The sequence below is a fragment of the Danio aesculapii genome, chromosome 3 (assembly GCF_903798145.1).
Source record: "Danio aesculapii chromosome 3, fDanAes4.1, whole genome shotgun sequence".
Taxonomy (NCBI): Eukaryota; Metazoa; Chordata; class Actinopteri; order Cypriniformes; family Danionidae; genus Danio; species Danio aesculapii.
The window spans coordinates 37346917-37365645 of NC_079437.1; the positions used below are offsets into that span (position 1 = coordinate 37346917).

An 18729-nucleotide genomic window follows, 5' to 3' on the forward strand; every position below is an offset into this window, starting at 1 on the left:
TTATTACCCTAAATAACCATAACCATATGGTTAACCATAAGTAAATCATGTTCTAACTTAATTTCATACGTTACACAAGGTCAGTTTAACATAATATACGTTCAATGGACTCATAAGGTTAATTTGATTCAGCTTAAAAATGTAAGGCAACCAGGATTTGTTTGCAGTGAAGGGAAAATCTTTTTATTTGTGGCTACATTGTTGTCATGCAACTTGTAATTAACAACCAGTACATTTTCTGTTATTTTGCATATTAATTATCTCTATATCATTTCTTGTACTTATTTCAAACTACTAAAATGTCAATAAGTCACTTTAAGTTGAATTTTCAACATCAAAAGTTTACAGAGCAGAGATCAAGGTTCCATAATGCAAAACTTCACAACAGTAAATAAACAGAATCACAAAAATATAGGAACTATTAATTAACATATGTTTCTTACAGTTTAGCATATGATAATGTTTAATTTCATTTAATATCTTGAGCTGTTAAACAGTATTTTTGGCCGTGCATACATGCAGTATTATTCATTTATTGCACAATAGGCCTACAGACAGCATCATCACATCTCCATCACTGACTTTTTGTCATACTTTACAAATTCACTATTGTAAAAGATGCACTACAGATGTTCTTTTTTCACAAATGCACGACAGAAAGTCTTTCCCAGGTAAAAAGGCAAGGGCTATGATGGCCTGCCAAACAAGATGAAAGAGCCGGCCTGTAATGCCACTAGATGGCACTTTGCACACTTCACACAAAGCGTCCTTTTCCTCACACCTCTCTATCTCATGTCATCACTGTAGACATTATACAGCCATTACTACTGCATCTCATGGCTGAAAGAGATGCCAAAATGCATTCAATCTTCTGATCCGCGTCCACAGAATCCATTCAGCTAAAAACCTATAGTGCCATAGCGGAGCCTTTCAGGCGCTCGTAAAAAAAGCATGCGGCATAAATAAATAATAGTTCAACAAAGCATGTTTCCTCAGAGAGTAACATGAGTTTAATGTGGATCATCAGAGCTGGTTTAATTCATAAAGTAATTATGGTACTAAGAGATTTGCGGTAATTGCTCTTCACCTTTTCAACTATCTAGTCATACTGGGGCATCTAAAAGAGACAGTCCACGCAAAAATAGTAATAATAATAATAATTCTGACCTCATTTACTAACGCATTACATAACTTAGAATTTAATGCAAAAAATTAGCTACTTCGAGTGTACAACAACAACAACAACAACAATAATAATAATAATAATAATAATAATAATCATAATAATAATAATAATAATAATAATAATAATAATAATAATAATAATGGTGATAATAATAATGATGAAGATGATGATGACGCTAATAATGATGATGATGATGATGATGATGATAATGAAAAAAATTATTAGTATAGCAGTACAGTGTGATTAAGAACATCTTTAACATCTGTTATTCATCGTTAATCTTCTTACCATCAAATGAACAATTAAGTCGAAACAATTTTCATTATTATTTCTAAATTAATTAATTTTATTTTGATAATATATTTTATTTTATACTTTATTTCAATATTTTACTTCATTTTACACTTAAATAATTTTTGCTGCTTGTTCAAACAACTTAATAAGAAAAATACAACTTAATTTAAAATACAACCTAATTGTTTTATATCCAATCCACTTAAGTGTGTAAATGCAATTAAGTTAACTTAATCGGTTTGTGTTGGGACAGCATAAAGGAACCCTGCATTTTTTACATTGTATTTTATTTACTTTTTAAAATTTAATTCTTTTTTTTATTTAATTAAATGTTATTTTATTTTTATTTTATATTTATTTATTTTTTAGCACCTTAAGGGCATCGCACACCGGATGCGCCGCTCATCACCACGACACGGCGCGCACATGACAGTTGGAAGTAGCGCACACCAGACGCGCACATTCGCACACTATTTAAAATGAAACTATTCAGATGGTGCTCTGTGTAGCTGCAGAAATATGAACATTGTTCTGAGTCATAGCTGGGTGCCATGGACGGCCGTTGACTTGCGGCGCCGTTGTGCGTACCCTGTTAGAAATCTATGTTGAGAATTCAAAAATGCATGTCGCTGCGTGGCACGATGTGGCATGTCACCGAGCGACATTCGGTGTGTGACCCCCTTCTGTCTCTATTTTTTCATTCTGTCACAGCAGAATGAACCACCAACTAGTATATGTTCCAGCATATGTTCTACGCAGCAGATGTCCTTCTAGCCGCAACCCAGTATTGGGAAAATGTATGTATTTATTTATTTATTTATTTATTTATTTATTTATTATTTATTTATTTATTTATTTATTTATTTATTTATTTATTTATTTATTGTTTGTTTATTTGTTTATTTTATTTATTTATTTGTTTATTTGTTTATATATATATATATATATATATATATATATATATATATATATATATATATATATATATATATATATATATATATATATATATATTTACACAAACATGAGTAAACAGCAGATATTCATGGGTCAACAATCTCTTTCAGGCCATTTGACCTCTATAGTAACCTTTTCCTTAAGTTTCAGAACAGTGGCTTGAGTTGTTAAGTAAGTGTGCCAAAGAAGTTCCCTGTTCCTTTAAGGATTACATAGGATTATGGTGTGAATGGCTTAAGTCTGTCTACTTTGCCTCTTAGTGTTTGTACTCAAGTCTCAGCATGTAAGCAATGGCCAGCAATGTATACAGGTGTGGACCTTAATAGAGAACTCCAAATTAATACATTCAACTGAGTTCATTGATATACTGTAGCAAGCCACTGACTCAAATACAACTTTGCACTTAAATTACAGCTAAAAGCAATGGCAGATGGTGAGGTGCCTTCTTTAGAGGTGATTGTCCCCAGGTTTAAACTGTTGTTGTGCTCATAGACTCGGACAAAATGTTTTCCAGAGCTTTCGCACACCCCCAACCCTAATAATAATGCTGAAAAAGTCAAAGCAGATTCCATATGTTCAGTAAAATAACATAGAGTATTGACCTTATTCTTCGCGTACGAGTAGGCGCAGCCATTTGAATCTTTTTGGCTCGAGACTTCTGGTCTCTTTCCCTTCCATTCATTTTAGACGTTAAAAAACAGCTCGTTATACAGCTTGATGTTGCAAACTGATATTTTATTATTATATTACTCTGCTTCGTCTGTATAGTTATGGACACACTTGTTTGTAGAGCAAGTAGTTTGGCCGTTTTCTGCAGTTTGTTATTTCTATTCATTACTCCCATAGGCAACTGAATCGGAAGTTCAAAAAACAATTGCGAAAACAAGCACACTTCCACATTTTAGAATAAGGGTTTATAATGTGGTTCTGGATAAGGAAGCTTTCAAGATTTAGTAGAGTAGAACAAATTTAATTGTAACTTTTCTCAAACATTTTACAACTTGCTCTGATTATACATTAGCACCAAAGTGTAGAATATTTTTTTCTTGATCTGTCTTAACTGTTTGTAACAATTCAGTTCTCTTTTTCAAACTTCTTTGCTTCTATTTTGAAAGCTTCTATTTTGGTGAAAAACTGCTTGTAGTCATTATTTTCTCAGCTTATACTGTTAGTGCATCTCATTACAAACTTGTGAAGATGGTTTGTGTATGTTGTAGATATGAGTTTATGTGAAGCAGTATTTAAGGCTAATCAAGCTAGACATTTTATTTTATTTTGTTTTGTTTTGTTTTGTTTTATTTATTTATTATTATTTTATTTTATTTTATTTTATTTTATTTTATTTTATTTTATTTTATTTTATTTATATATATATATATATATATATATATATATATATATATATATATATATATATATATATATATATATATATATATATATATATATATATATATATATATATTATTATTATTTGTCAGCACTGTCGCCCTGTGTTGGCATGGGTTTCCTCCGGGTGCTCCGCTTTCTTCTACAGTCCAAAGACATGCGGCATAGGTGTATATGGATGTTTTACAGTGCTGGGTTGCTACTGGAAAGGTATCCGCTGTGGAAAACATATGCTGGATAAATTGGTTTATTCCGCTGTGGTGACCCCTGATTATTAAAGGGACTAAGCCAAAGGACAAATGAATGAATGAATGAATGAATGAATATTTTATTTTATTTTATTTTATTTTATTTTATTTTATTTTAATTTAATTTTATTTTATTTTATTTTATTTTATTTTATTTTATTTTATTTTAATTTTATTTTATTTTATTTTATTTTATTTTATTTTATTAATTTGAAAGATAATAAATAAAAAAAGAAAGTAAATAGATTAAGAAAATATTTATTCATGATGTCAGCATAAAATATTTAATGTTTTCATATCATAAATTATGATTTTTGTTTGAGTAAAGCTTGAGTATTCACAATCCATATCATTTTAAAAAAGTCAAATTCATTTATGACATTAAAATATATTTAAATGAATAAATAGGATTTTTTGTGATGCAGTTGAGTCTGCATATTCTGCATCATAAAAACCATAAAACATTAGTGAAAACCCATTTTATGATTTGCTTGCATTTTTAAAAAAGTGCAGAGCTAAAATCCTGACTTTAACCAAAGACTATACACGCTCAGAAATAAAGGCACGCGAGCAGTCACTGGGGTGGTACCTTTTCAAAAGGTACACATTTGTATTTGAAGGGTCCATATTGGCACCTCAAAAGTATATATTAGTACCTACAAATTTTAAGAGGAACACTTTTGTACTTTTTAGGTACTAATACTGTATGTACCCTTGAGATATTAATATGGACCTTTTAGGTACAAATTTGTACCTTTTATAAAGGTACCACCACAGTGAAAGCTCGCGTAGCTTTTTTCTGAGCGTGTAGAATACACAAGATATGTCAATCATCTAGTTTTGAATGGGAAAAAGTGACGAAACGGTCAATATGGCGAATGAAGCCCTGCCTACTAGTACAAGAGCCAAACACTGACTGTTATAGACTGGAGTTTCTAGGAGAACTAGATGGGAGTTCCATATATTTTGTGTGACTTAATCGTTTAGAAATTAAACTAAAGAGACAGTTAGACACTTACTGCTTAATTTTATTGTTGTTTCCTATGATTTAAAAGGTCATCTTGTGGCTGGGAAGTATATCATTCACAGGACATGCTTGACGAGATTTCCAAGGTCCAGTTTGTTTTCATACAACTTAACACCATTTATATCTTCATTCAGACTGCTGTCCTTGGTATTGATGAACAAAGAAACACCAGAAGCGAAAGATTTGCAAGTGTTGATACTGACTGTTCTAATATAAAAGCGTATTTTTTTTTTTTTTTTGTAATTTACAGTCTTTTTTTATCCTTACCAAATTTACATTCAAGAGAGTTGAATAAAATAACAATATATTGTAGTAAAACTAACATAACATTTATTTTACACTGGGAATAATCTTTGATCAAAGTTAGTTTGATGGCTTCAGCCATAATATTCCAAACCACGCTCCTCTTACTAAAAAAGTTAATGATGCTCAAACAGAAAGCCCCACCCCCTACTCAATATTCAGTTAAGGTAACATACTGAAATAAAAGACACAGCAACTTCCAATTATTATATTAATTATGGGATTCTGCATATTCAAAACACAGCCAATAGCATATGGTTAAGGGGAGAGCCACATGTTTAAACAACCGATAACAAATGGGAGGCATTTTTAGGAAATATTGCTTGTAAATACTGATTATTTTACACATTTATCTTTTCATTTTCCACCATCTCAGTCTCCCTAAAAATCTATGATCACTTCAGCATCAGTACTTTTATTATGTGATTACCTGATCTCTTATTTAAAGCAATGGCTGCAATTTGAGGTTATTTTGCATTCTAAAGACCCTCCGTTCTAGAGAAACCAGAATATAAAACTGCCTAAATAACAATATGCATCTACTGACAAACAGATGCAATATTAATGTTTGTTTTCAAATCTCGCTTGACTGGAAATATTCCAATTCATGACCTTCTGCACTTAAAGCAAAAAATACTCCTCGGAGGCGCATCAGATCACATTCAGGTAAGAGATTGAGCCTCCCTGAAACTGAAATCCTACAACCGGCCTGTTTCACTCAATAACTTCAGCAGAAAGGAAGTCAGAGAGCATCTGACGGTCACACGGAGACAAATCTGTCTGTATTTAAGTCATGATTTGGGCTCGGCGAATGAGAATGAGAAGAGCGAGAGGTATACGCCGCGCTATTTCTATGACAAAATTCATTGGGATGCCAGTAATGCACAATTACGGATTCTTCAGTACTGTTTGTGAGACTCTATTAGTGCAAGAGTTCTGTCTGACTCACTCAGGAAATGTAAAATCAAGATATTAGAAATACAACACAAAATACTATCCACATACTTTCTTCTTCTTAAGTAAATATACCTGCTACATATTAGCGGCAACATTAATTTAGTGCATTTATCTATCAACTTTTATCTGACTACACTGTAAAACCCAACAATCAACTTTATCAAATAAAATGAGTGGAGTCAACTCAAAATGTACATGAAGTTAATTCTACTCATTTGAAAAGAGTTTTGAACTCAGTGTTGAAGGTTATGAGTTGTTAAATACCTCATTACTTTAACTTAAATGGAGTAAGTTCACATTACTTATATAGATTAGGCTTTTAACTCAAATGGTTTGTATCAATCAGTTTCCTCAAACGATTTGAGTTACCTTAACTTATTGGGTTTTAAAGTACTCGGTTTGAGTTCTCTTCATTTATTGGGTTTTACTGTGCTTAAATGGCTTCATTTACTCAAATGGATTAAGTTCACAGTATCATTAGGATTTTTTTTTACTTAAATGGTTTGTTGCAATCAGTTTACTCTCTTACAGTTTACTTTTTAGCTAAATGGTTTGAGTTACCTTAACTTTTGGGGTTTTACAGTGTACCAGAGATATTGAACTGATTTATTTGACTACCTGAGGTATTGATATTTAACATGAATGCTATATAATAATAATAATAATAATAATAATAATAATAATAATAATAATAATAATAATAATAATTATTATTATTATTATTATTATTATTATTATTATTGTTATTATTATTATTATTATTATTATTATTATATGTGAATTGAATTAAATATGTGAGTTATTATTTAAATTATTCACATATTTTAGTATTTTTCATTTTAACATGCATTTCTATTATTCCCAAACTGCATAAAACATCTATCGCTTATATAAAGACCCAGCACACACTGTGAAATTCATTTCTATTCTGTATTATTTATTTTATTAAGCATTATTATTGTTAATTCGTTTTTTTCAGTATTGTTTTATTCAAGTTTGTTTGATCTCATTTTATTTTTTATTTTATTATTACATGCAATTATTATAGTAGTATTAAGTTTAATAACAGCATTTGTTTGTTTGTTCGCTTGTCTTGTTTATTTTTATTTTTTTGTTTTTGTTTATTTATTTATGTTGTTTGTTTGTTTTTCCCATTAAATTTTCTTTTTATATTTTGTTATTATGTTTAATCAAAGAGTAAATATGTATTATTAAATATAATTGTTATATAGCAACAAATTAAATTAAACAGTATTCAATTTAATTATTAAAGCAGTCTAATTTAATTATCAATAGTAATCTACTTATAATTACCATTTGTAAATAAATTACAAACGACGTATTTATACTTGTATCCTTATATTTGTAAGTTTATCCTATCATTATTTTGTTTATTATTAATTAATTTACTCATTCATTTATTTTCCTTTGGCTCAGTCCTTTATTCATCAGGGGTCGCCACAGTGGAATGAACTGCCAACTTATTTAGCATATGTTTTAAACAGCGGATGCTTTTCCAGCCATGACCCAGTACTAGAAAACACCCACACAGTCTCATGTTCACACACATCACGCGAACATGGGGAGAACATGCAAACAGAAATGCCAATTGACCCAGCCAGGGCTCAAACCAGCAACCTTCTTGCTGTGGGGCAACAGTGCTAATCACTGAGCCACCATGCCGCCGTCATTATTAATTCAGTTGTATTATCAACCCCAGTTTATAAATCCTGGCCCCAAGAACACGTGGGATCTGAAATAACTTGTGTGCTGGGACCATTTCATACATTTATCATCATGCTGGTTTCAACTCACTGCCAATATATTATGCACAAGCAGAACAATTTCAACAAAATTACATTATGAGTTTAGAAAATGTCCATAATTTTAATAGTTGAAGGTGAACTACTGTACTCTATGGTTCAAACCCAAACATTAATTGAGCAAATATGAAAGTTTCTGAGCTTCACGTCCAGAGACGAGTTTCATACCAACTGTAATGAACATGTGTCATCTGCCTCTCAGACTCACTCGCATTCATTTTCTTCATCATTACCTCGCTTGGGCCGACTGAGCCTTCATTAACAACACGCGCTAATTACTCCTCTTATTAATAGAGCAGCATAAGCAGCCGTTTGACTCTCACATGCGGATCATCAGCATCTCATAGAATCTTTATTTATCCTGTCATGCAGATAATTGCAGAGGAAAAAAAATAACATCCGGCTCTCACAATTTAGGTCACATATCGGTGCTATATTTTACAGCTAATCAATTTATTTAAAAGCCCCATGAAAGCTTTCTGGATATCAGTATGTTGATAAATCTAGTGTGCTTTAAAACAGTGACAAAATTCACATTTAGAAGATATAAACACCCAAAGCTTGCTGTTTGTCACTTCTGCCTAAATAAATGGTCTCAAAATCGATTCCTGGAGGGCCACAGCTCTGCACAGTTTAGCTCCAACCATCTCCAACTCACACCTGCTTGATAGTCACTAGTAGTCTTGAACACCTTGATTATTTGGCTCAGCTGTGCTTAATTAGGGTTGAACCAGAACTGTGCAGAGCTGCGACCCTTCAGGAATCCAGTTTGAGACCTACAGTATGGCCTAAATCAGGGGTGGCCAAACTTGGTCTTGGAGGGCCGGTGTCCTACATAGTTTAGCTCAAACTCTAATCAAAACCACCTGAACATGCCAATCAGTGTCTTCAAGATCACTAGAAATCTATAAGCAGGTGTGTGCCCTCCAGGACCAAGTTTACCCACCCCTGGCCTAAATAAATCAAGTTTTTTTTTTGTTTTTTTTTTTCTGACATCACCTCATACTACATATTCTGACCAATCAAATGCTCTATTTTATCTGACATGTCACATTCCCTTCATTGCTGCACTTGAGCTCATTCACTCTCCCTAATAGAGCTGTGATGAAAACAAAAATGCTTTTGGCTGTTTTTATAAAATGGTGGGGCTTCTTTATGCTATTGTATGTCTCTCTCTGTCTTGATGTTTAAGTAGATTTCATCAAAAATGCACATTTCAAAGCATTTCCCAGAAACTTTAAATATACATTTTTAAGAAATGCACTGATTAAGCTACAGTATATGATATAATAGATATTTGCATATATTCTACAATCCAAATTATATAAATTCATGAAACCAACATGATCTCATAGTTCGATTTTTTATTTTAAAGTATTAAGGATGCAGTAATGTATCAGTTTTCCCAGTTGTGGGTTGCGCTGGAAGGACATCAGCTGTATAAAACATGCCGGAATAGTTGGTGGTTCATTTCACTGTGGCAACCCTTGATAATCAGGGAGCCAAAGAAAAATGAATGTATGATGTATCAGTTGCTGATATTTACCAAGTGATATTAAAGCTATCTACAATTATATAAAAATGGCAGATACCATTGTATTACTGATTGGCAATGAGCTGCATGCCTATTGAATAATCCAATATTTTGTCAGATTAAAAAAAAAAAAACAAGCACAAAACTAAACTAAACTAAATATCTAAACTAAATATTATCTGTTCAAAATATAATATTAAAAGAGTCTAATATGTACAAAATGCAGCTGGTGTGCACCATGTGTTGGCACAAAACCATTGCTTAGTTTGATCTAAACTGTACAATTAAAGAACCTGACTGCACTTGAGATAGTTTGTATTTTTCTGGAGCAGCAACATTTATAGATCATATATGGCAACAGCAATGTTTTTTGTTAATAATTTAATATGATTATTATTATTATTATTATTATTATTATTATTATTATTATTATTATTATTATTATTATTATTGTTGTTGTTGTTGTTGTTGTTTTAATAAATTAAGTCAGAATATATTTATGTTCTCAAATATTTAAAACATATTAACTGAATAAATAAAATAAAATAAAATAAACAATGTTACATTATCACAACAGTAATGATAAATGATAATATTTCAATGACCAAAAAACAAAAATCACTTTCCTTTTAGAAGCTTCATAGTGGCTGTATTTTCCACAAGTCAACTGACATTTCCACACAGACAGAGATGGAAGAAATCAATTCTTAGAAATCCTTTCAAATAATAACCTATATATTGTGTATGCCCACACATATGTGTGCTTCTTTGTGTGTTTTGATAGAGATGTCTGACTGATGGAGTGTTCAGTTGTTTTTGATCAAAAAAAGGAAAAAAAAAACATTGGTCACATACTCTCAGCACTGTTGATGTCTTCTCCTTTTTCTCTGACAGATGAAAAGGAATGATGCACTAAGTAAAGGATACACAGAGGCAACTCAAATAAATCACAAGGTCATTGTTATGCCTCAGTGACCTCTGGAAATACACATTTATGTGTGGATACATTCAAGTGTCCTCTGGATATAGCAGAACTCAATGACAGATGAGGTCAGAAGCAGGTCAGAGAACTACACATTCTCTCCTAGCCAGAAGAAATAAGATGAAACTTTCTATTTAATGCATGAACTATTGATCTTGTTGGTCATTTATAAATCCTATCACTTCAAACATACAATCAAATAAATACATATAGATAGTGATAGACTACTTTTGCGGTTAATCATTCCCTAATGGTATTATGATGTGTGCGTGCATGCATGGGTGTGTGTGTGTGATCTATGGAAATTTTTTAAAGTAGATAGAGTAGTCAGTTATATAAAATCAGTCAGTTATTTAAAATATAACATACTGATTATGATATTTAATATTTTAAAATAAATGCATATATATATATATATATATATATATATATATATATATATATATATATATATATATATGTATATATATATATATAGTTTCAATGAGTAAAAAATACGAGATCATGCAACATTAACATACATATAAATATTTTGCTAATGATATTTTAGTTACGTTTATCAGATTTCTTTATAAACTGTATAAATTCAGTCTTTGTACAATAAACTATATAGATGCAGTATTCATTTAAGGATAGCGGTCCCTCATACAAAAACGATCATATTGGAATGTGTTGTGTCTTTGACTCTTACTTTTAACAATAAACTATAAACCTACCATGATGTTGCAGATATTTATAAAGCATACATATACATATATATATATATATATATATATATATATATATATATATATATATATATATATATATATATATATATATATATATATATATATATATATATGTTTATATATATATTGCAGCTTGTTCAAACTACTTACTTAAAATGAGCTTTATGTTTAATAGACTAAAAACAAAACTAAACTATACTAAAAACAATTAAGTTAACTAAATTATTTTGTGTTGGGACAGCCTAAAGAATTTGAGGCCCTGTTTACACCTTTTAAACATGGTATTTCATCTTACGAATCTGAAAAGATCTCCATCCACACTATACTGCTGAAAACGCACATCATATGACCAAACACACTCTGCAGTGTATGCGGATGTCTGAGCCCCAGGCAGTGAACGGGTGCTTTGAGCATACCTCCCCTGATGAGACCAGCGCACATCAGACCGCTGGATTTAATCTCACTATGGTTGTTAAACTTGATATTTAATTTGTCTTGTCTCTATCTAATGGTCTTTTGAATCCATTTCTTGTTCTCAGGTAATGTGTTTTGGCTGAGCACAAAGATAAGTTAATATAATAATGTATGTAACCACATACACTGATTTTGCATATTGACTGATTGCTTGGATTTACTTCTTATATTGTATAAACTTATTGTACGTTATACTTTTATAATGGCCATTACTGAATATTAAAACTAATATTCAGCAAAGGAGACAGGATATGTTTCACAATTTTTTAAGAAAATGAAAGGAGGCAGTTTCATTATAGGCTCCGTTTTGTTATAAATATGCATACAGTGAAGATGATTATCATATAAACATGTAGCTACACGACGCCTCAATGTTTTTAGTGTCTGTTTAGTTAATATCAAAATAAAAATAGACAGTTCTTTATATCATGTTTTCATTTGATTGTTGAGATAGTGAAATAAAGTAACCAGGGTGATGCGAATGAGGTTATAAAGTAGCTTACACTGTTCCCTTTAAGGATTTACCGACATGTCCTCTGGAGATTGTTTTCCATATCAAACTAGTGAAGTCTGAACTTAAGAAAAGGTTACAAGACTGAACTTTGCACACTTAATATTGAGGCAAAAGTCCCAATCAGCCCCGAATGTCTGCAGCCACGCCTCCATTTTCAGATGTCTCTGTTTTCAAACAAAACCTCTTTATCGTTTTCAAAACACTTCGTTTTAAGGGCTCAAAAACTCTGGAGTAGTGTGGACGAAAGGCTTAGCCATAGCAAAATGTATTCGTTATTAGACTAAAACGTATCAGTGTAAACGGCGCCTGAGTGGAACCCTTGTATTTTTTTACAGTGCTCGTTGTCAGAATGTCTCTATAACCTGCCCACTGCAAGATTACCCAATTATACGGCATCACTTCGGGTTGTCTTGGTGGAAAACACACATATTTATTTCGGACATAAAGGCTGTCTCAATGTATGCAGGCCTGGCTGAAAATACGACCTCCAGTAGACAGCAGCATCCTCCGATATGAAACGCAGATTCAGAGTTATAAAAATCCATATGAGGGGCTTTATTTTGATGATCCATGTGCAAAGTCAAGATATTAAAGATAAAGTAAAGATATCTGGACAATAGAACTGGACAATAGAACAGCTTTGATCTAGTCTATTGAACCGTCTATTTAAGTTCCTCAAAATAGTAATGCGCCAGCAACGCGCCTCAACACGCCTCCTTTTTAGATCAGAATGCCTATGGGCGCACATTTGAGCGCAAATGCATTTGCTATTTAAACAGCGTTTAAACTAGCAAACAACAATTGCGTCGCGCCACATTGCGCCGGGTGAATAATAGGGCCCGAGGTGTTTATTATTATTTTTTACAAACAATTTAAATATTACTAAATAAGCTCAACTGTCAGGCACACTCACTTATCTGCGGTGTCATCAATCTGGCAACCTGCATGTGCGTCATGTTGAAGTAGGAGGGGCCGAGTGGACAAAAAAAAAAACCCTCTCCAACATTTTTTATTTGGACTACAATAAGTTAGTCCTACATACTGCACCTTTGAGGTTATGTGATGTCTAAAAATGCAAACATTCGTGTTAAGAGAATTAGTAGATAGTTAGGTTAGGTTCAGCTTTCATAGTATCATTAACCATGAAACTGGATTGCTATTCCTATCATTTTCCCATAATGATAGTAACATAGTTAGCTCACTATTACAGTAAAGTTCTGACATCCAGAGTGAAGGACTTGTTTCTGCGTTAGAGGAAGCTGAAATTGCATGCGAGCTGATAAGCTATCACATCCGCCACCGGTTTTGGAGATGCAATTGGCTTTTATTAATCCTCTCTGCTTTCAGCCAGCATTGCAGACAGTTTTCTAAATGTAAGTCATTAGAGATGAACAATTGCTTTAAGCTGATGCAGCACCTCTTTTTTTCATGCCCCATATAGATGAAATGATTGTATGGCACAGCTAATGGCCACAGCTGTGGGAGGCATGCCTCTTCTCAGCTGGAAATAAAAATCATGACATTTAGGAAACGCGACCGGCTGATTCGTTGAGAAGAATAACATTAGCGGCGCAGCAGAAATATATTTACCTATTCCGGAGGAGACGTTAGGCTTCAGGGGTTTTAAAAAGAAGTCACACAAACACTGATGAACTCCATGTTCCATGTAGTTCCACACCAAAAAACGGTGTTGTGCATAGAAAGTGGAAAAATAGGATGTGAAACAGTCTGGGGTTTCGCCTACTCGATGAAGAAAGTGCGAAAGTGAGCGAGGGCCCGAGAGGCAAGAGGAATATTGATGAATGCTGGAGTTCTGCATTACTCAGGAGAAATGCATCTTAGAGAGCTCGAAAGCTTCAGAGGAGATGTCTATTAATGCAATAAGCCACAAGAGACTGCATGTGTGTGTGTGTTACAATGATTTTACTACAGGCTGTTTTGGGGCATGATGTGAAGCCCTTCAGTTGTGGTAAAAATCACTCTAGCGTTTGGCCTTGAGTGGATTTTTGCAGCAGCAATCATCATTGTAAACTATATGGTTAAATAATCCTCAAAATTGAGCGGAATGATTTATCCTCCAAACAATGTGGAATAACTGTAGAGTGTGGGTGACAAGTTTTCAGAGACTGTTTCTGCAGGTGACACAGGTGAGGGTATTTTAATCTATATATAAACCGTATATGAATAATATCTATCTATCTATCTGTCTGTTTATCTAAATTTCTATGTATCTGTGTGTCTATGTATTTATGTATCTATCCATCCGTCCATCCGTCCATCCATCCATCCAACCATCCATCCATCCATCCATCCATCCATCCATCTATCCATCTATCTATCTATCTATCTATCTATCTATCTATCTATCTATCTATCTATCTATCTATCTATCTATCTATCTATCTATCTATCTATCTCCGTCTGTTTATCCATTCATCCATCCATCCATCCACGATAGTTGATAGCTGATTGCTGATAGCTGATAGTTGTGCGATATTCTGCAATAATCAAATTCATACAGCATCTTCACCCTTCTTTATTACTCCACCCACATAGAGTGACAGCAGATCTATAATCTCACTATATGACCAATATTGCAGCTGTTGGACAACATAATGTACTTTTCAGGCTTTTTCAGACAATAATGTAATTGTTTAGATTGCATTTATGCAGTTTATTTATAAGGACAGTGTTTTTTTTTTTATATTTATAATTTCTGATATGCAGCGCGTCAGTGGCCATTGCCCTGTCATTGAGCAGGGCAAAGACCTGAAACTCGTAATTTCTAACTACAGCTGATCAAATCATTATTAAACTGGTAAGTGACAATCTAAGTCAATTGTATGTTGTAGTGCTGTATTTATATAATAGTAATTGTAGTGTATTGAGTGTGAGATGGGACTCACATATCAGAATACATACATTATGTATTTTGTGTTGGCCACTCTTTGTATAACCGTGAGTTACTTTTTGGTTGGCCATCTGTTTGTTTCTACTGAGTCCCCTGTTTCGTTTCTGCAAACTATTTCAGTAGAAAGAAAAAAAAAATGCCTGCATGTGGTGAACATTTTTCCTGATAGCAAACTCAACAGTAATCCGGTAGTGTTTGCGCTGCTTTGGCTTTTTCAGGGTTAATTTTTGTGATCACCTGATTGCAACAGAGAAATACTGGGAAATCTCTAGATTGATGGCATTTAATGCCGTTCAGCCTTATAATCTTAAAATATGAGCAAATTCACCTGTTTCGTCATCACTTTAGATATTACTCTAGAGAATCATTCAAATACTAGCTCTAAAGTGACGTTGGTGAAGTGGCAACAGTTTATGCTGTTCTGACATCAGCTGCAGATGTGAATGAGTGGCGGAAGAAAGTAGTTCATCATACAAAGGGATTTTTAGACTCTCCGTGTTTGATCTTCTTTTTATATACACGATTATGCAGAGAAATTTATTCCAAAAATAAAAAAACTGAAACATAGACATGATTAAATTAAATTGTTTGTTTGTTTATTATTTGAATATAATGGATGTTAATCCCGATTGTTTACCAACCTCAACAATATTTATGTCTATATTCATGCAGAAGGAAGCAGTCCAGTCTATGAGACATCAGTATAGCAGCCCACACACTATTCAAGAGGCCGACCGTCTCAAGGAGAGCGAGTGCATGCCAGTGTCAAATAACACTGTTCAGTTGAAATAGTTTACAGCAGTAAAAATCATAAATTATTGAATACATGACCACATCGTTCGCTTTCACCACCAGACAATGCAATGTATATTTGGAATCAACCCTGGGCTCCATAAACAGGATACCAGTCAGACAGAACATGTCGAATATCTGCCTCAGAAATTCCCCTCACAAACGCCTCACACTATAAGGGAAAACTGTCAGTCAAATCAAGCTGTCTGATTTAACAATGCAACCTCTGAAGACTCTCTCCCATCAGACCGTCTGGTCCTCTGTGCTCTGAAGCAGCCCAGAAAGACTTGCGCAGAAAGCTGTCGATTGCAAAGCCAAATTTCAAATCTATTTACAGGCAAAAATGTCCTTCATCATGAGATTTGCACTGATTTTTATGTCAGCCTTCTTACGCATATGTAAAAAAAGACACAATCATTACTACTTTGCATACAATATTTTTTGTCAGGGCTGTGGATACCATAAAACATTATAATGTATGATGGCAATAAGGTTTAAAGGTGGTTCATTCCGCTGTGGTGACCCCTGATGAATCAGGGACAAAGCCGAAGGAAAATGAATGAAAGAATGAATGAAAGAATGAATGAATTAATTTAAAGGTTAAATTTTTAGGCTAGCCTGCATTAAGTTTTGACAGCACTCTTCACTGTCAACATGACTGAGTTGACCAATCAGATTAACGCAGACAGACACTAATGGTTCTCATAAGAAAAGTACACATTTCACATTTTCAACTTCAAAGTGTGGCAAGATTGAAAGTAATATAGCCAACAACGATACTAATGACTTAACTTTTCCTAAAATCTCCCTGCTTTGAACATGATATATGGCATTATGTGATTGGTGCAATTTCTAACTGAGTGTGGCAAGCCATGAAATGGTTTAAGTGTTTTAACACATTTTTATTTATGAGTGAAAATAGTTCTGTGTATGATCTATAAACTGCAAAATATAGTTTGTATACTGTAGTCAGCTGTACTGTGGGTAATGTGTACAGTACAAACAAAAACAACAACAACATAAATATACAGTATATCAGCTAAAACTTTGCAATATATACTGTATACTGTAAACAAAAATCTTAAATAACAGGTTCTGTATTTTGTGATTCACAGTATTGTTTTGATTTTACAGTTATTGATTGCATTATGAGACTTTGATATCTGCTTTGTTGACTTTTAACATTGAAAATTCAACTGTGCAGTTTAACAAAATGACTTTTATTAACATGTTAGTAATTTGAAACAATATAGTTTATACAGGACAATACATGGAGAATTATATCAAATTAAGTCAAATAACAGAAAACATACCAGCAATTTCAAACCATGTTTTTGTACAGTAATTTACAGCACCAAACCCAGACATTATATTACTTCAAACTAGTAAAACTGTCAATAAAACTCCATTTGGAATAAACATTTATTTATTTATTTATTTATTTATTTATTTATTTATTTATTTATGGCAATATTACTATACCCCTACACAACAAACCACTGTTGTCTAATGACTTGCCTTATAAATCTAACTTGCATATTGTAGTTACCCTAATTAACCTTGTTAATCCTTTTAAAGGGAGTACAGTAAGTACTAAAACTAGCAATGAACATAAGTAAAATGAGCTGATCTGTGAACAATACAATGCTAAATGTTTTAACAGCCGCTAAATTTAAACATGTAAGTGATTGTTATTTAGGGTGTGTGTGTGGGGGGGGGGGGGTGGTACAAATAGAGCATTTTTAGACAATAGAGCATTTTAACAAGACTGTTAAGGGTGTCACACACTGGATGTGCTGTTTGTCGCCATGCATTCTAGAATTCTAAACATAGATTTCTATCAGGGTACACACACCAAGTGAAAATTCGACATTGTTCTCTCTTATAGCTGCCATTATGAGTCTCACACAATTGTTTGTTCCTTTTCTGAAAGTCTTGATAACTCCATTGTTATCGAGTTTTTCTTTTATTATTTTAGCAAACAATTTGTTGTACTCTCCCAATCAGGGGCGGCACGGTGGCTCAGTGGTTGAATTTAAAAAACTAAATTGGCTGTAGTGTTTGAGTGTATGTGAATGCAAGAGTGATGGGTGTTTCCCAGTACTGGGTCGTGGCTGGAAGGCCATCCACTGCGTAAAGCATATGCCAAAATAGTTGGTGGTTCATTCCACTGTGGTGACTTCTGAAATAGAGAATAAGCCGAAGGAAAATGAATGAATGAATGACTTTCCCATTCACTGCACTGTAAATCTACCCAACTATGACAACTTTCACCACTGAGAAACATTGACATGTAAAAAGGGTCCACTGTATTACCGTGACAATTTACTACCATAAACACCAGTTCAAACCTTCAATGTCATTTACAGCTAAAACACATACCCAAGTTATAACAGTCCAATTAAAGGTTTACATCTGCTTCAAAATCCTCTAAAGACAAGCTTTAGCCGCAAAATGCTTCACTGTAATCTTGATATTTGCTATTTATAAAGAAACACTGACAATTTAAAATTGTTTGTTGTTGTTGTTGTTGTAATCAAACATTATTCCACAAACGCTGTAAACTAAGCTTAACTTCGAATTTCAAGTACTTACATTGTTCTCATT

At 33.0% G+C, this 18729-nt stretch overlaps 1 protein-coding gene across 2 annotated transcripts in view; it reads right to left on the reverse strand.

Moving 5' to 3' along the window:
- The window catches only part of elfn1a (extracellular leucine-rich repeat and fibronectin type III domain containing 1a), a 214651-nt gene that overhangs the window by 58091 nt on the left and 137831 nt on the right, over nt 1–18729 (reverse strand). The gene's annotated exons all lie outside the window — the stretch shown is intronic.